Genomic DNA, 2,748 nt, shown 5'->3' with positions numbered 1-2,748 from the left:
GTTGTTCCTTTTACCCAAGGTTGGCTTAGACTCAACTTAAATCTACCCGAGAATGTTCCTAACTGTTGCTTAAGTTTTGTTATGACCAACAATATATTTGATAAGTGAAATGGATGATATTTGAGGTGATCTAGATGTACTTCATGCAGCATGAGAGTAGAGGGAAGGTCAGTTGTCAAAGCAGTCCACAATCAATAGCGTAGACCACGTGGTTGACTGTGCAAAAGCTGGAGAGGGGCCCTGCCAGGGTCCATGATTGTATTTTTTCCCCAATAAATCACATAGGTGACTGTATTTGCTTAGTTTGTCTAAGAATGTTGGACGTAATAAGAGGCGGTGATGTACATACATTGTTGACTTCCCGTTGCTTGCCAAAAGGGTACCGCCCTTTGGAGGCATCAGGCTGGTAGGAAGACCTGGAGCCAAAGATGATACATTCCCTTCTGAACAATGTGTCTTGTGTAACAGCAATGATGAATCTGGAAGCCACAGAGCTACTCTTCATGACGTGAGCTCAGAAGAAGAAACCCCACTTTCAGGTTGCCTGGACCGTAAAGGCCCTGGGCCAGGACCCTTTTGGTCCATGAGACACCTGGAACTGAGAATAGCTGACCACTCTAGGAAAGGGTGCTTGGCCTGGAAGCGTAGGTGTTTGCAGGTAGTTCAATAAATGAAAGTGCACTGGGGTGCGCACCGTCAGACATTCATTCGTAATTTGTGTCCCGTTATCCAGGCACGGCCAGCAATGGAGGCTGCCTCTCAGCCCAGTCTCAGGTAGTGAGCCATCTCGAGAGTCATCCCCACCTGCGGCGGGACAGACAGCTGTCCAGTGTTCTGGTGCCCAGTGCCTTTGAAATCATGTGCGGCTTCCGTGTTCTATTCTGATCATTGATGGGGCGTTTCTCAGGGATGGCTTGATACTGGCTTGATGTGAGTGTGATATGGAGAAGCCGAGGCCATGGCCCATTCCCACAGGGTGGGGACTACAGAGATCACTTCACACACAGATCATTCGATTTGGAATATGTGGACTGACATTGAACAAACTCCAAATGGAGACTGGAATTTCTGCCCTGGGGATAACGAAGGGAACCTGGGATGACATGGGTGGAAGGGGGCATGTGGACCTTGTCAGGAATGCTTGGAGCCATGTGTCCCAGTCCACTACAGATGTCTAGCCTCTGTCCACTGTCAACAGTACACTTCTTACTCTGGGATGACTATTGCTCTCCTTCCCCCCAACATTGTTACCTACTCCCTCCAAGTGATAGGTTCTCCTAAGGCTCACAGGATTCCCATGGTTATAATGTTCACTGGGCACAGGTGGTCCTCCTTAATTTATTTGATCTGAGATAATGTAGTGGGTGCCTGAAGTTCATTTTGGTTAGCTAAGAATGAACCCCACTGTGTTGGTTTCGGTTGACTAGAAAAAGAAATCCAGGAAGACTCGTATGTGTGTAAGAGAGAATTTCATCCAAAAGTATTTGCATCTTAAGGAAACATCCAAGCCCAGTCCAAATCAACCCTGTAATTCCAATTATTTGCCACATATCCTAAAGGAGTCTATATATTCCTCTTGAGATTCATATGCCACATGCCATGACGCCGAGGGCCAGGAGATCACAGGCCAGTTGATGGAATGTCTTGCGGATTCACTGGCAATGGAAGCATCTCAGTGCTGCTGTGGGTGTCTACGAGGCTCCTCCCTCAGTTTACCTCCATCCCACTGGTCCATAGAAGGTGAACCAGAGAGTGAGAGTGTGTGTTCTGCCTACAGGGGTGAAGACAGGAGTGTTCAGAAGCCTTTGGAGAAGGCCAGGCACACACACAGGCAGTATTGGCTTTGACCTGATGGACAGGCTAGACACTACTCCTTCCCTCAAGCTGACAGGAAGTGATGAAACTGCCACGCCCACTGAGCAAGTACCCATGGCTCATGCTGGGACAAGAAGGATTTTCGAAGGCGTAGCACATAAGAGCTGCCTGGAACCAAGTAGTGGCTCACATGAGCCTGAGGCTGGAGACAGTTGTGTAAGAAGCAGACCAGACCACTACAATCCAAAGCCGGTCAATGAGCAGGAAATTGGCCTCCAGTGCAAGCTTCTTGCTTTGAGTGTGCGCAATGAATGGCAACCCAAAATTGCATACTCATTGTGCCTTGGATGACATTCAGTCCACTTGTTCCTTGGAGAAGGAGAAGTATTCCTGGTCCCTATCTCCAAACTTCAATGCTTGCTTATGTACAGAGTGTGTCCAGTCTTAGGGAGGAATACAATTTGTCTAAGTACACCAAAGATCCCTGACTTTTGGCATAACTTACGGCTCCGTATTATATAATTATAATGGGACATTCTTTTACATTCTCTACCCTGTCTGAAACCACGGTACCATCAGAAGTACTACCGTGTTCTTCATTAAGCATAAAGTGTGAAGACCTTCTCAAAAGTCAAAGGCTGTTTTAAAGTGGAACCAGGGATTAAAATATAAACACACACACAGACACACACACACAGGCACACACGAGCGTGTGCGTCATACATAGGTGAGTTGATTTAGAGCTCACACTTAAACGCAGTGCTCCTCTAGGGAACATGGGCTCTTTTGACTTGGCCCCGCTCGCTACCTGTCCCTCAAGAAGGGTTCACTGGTCATGTGGGTGCTACTGGGAACGAGGTGGGGAAGAGAGAAGGGGCTTATGTGAGGACTAAAGGGGAAAGAAGAATTAAAGACCCCGGCCCCCAGGGAATA

Source organism: Echinops telfairi, unplaced genomic scaffold (genome assembly GCF_000313985.2).
Source record: "Echinops telfairi isolate 266 unplaced genomic scaffold, ASM31398v2 ScPeMD7_53;HRSCAF=182, whole genome shotgun sequence".
Taxonomy (NCBI): domain Eukaryota; kingdom Metazoa; phylum Chordata; class Mammalia; order Afrosoricida; family Tenrecidae; genus Echinops; species Echinops telfairi.
Note: the sequence above shows the minus strand (reverse complement) of the source record.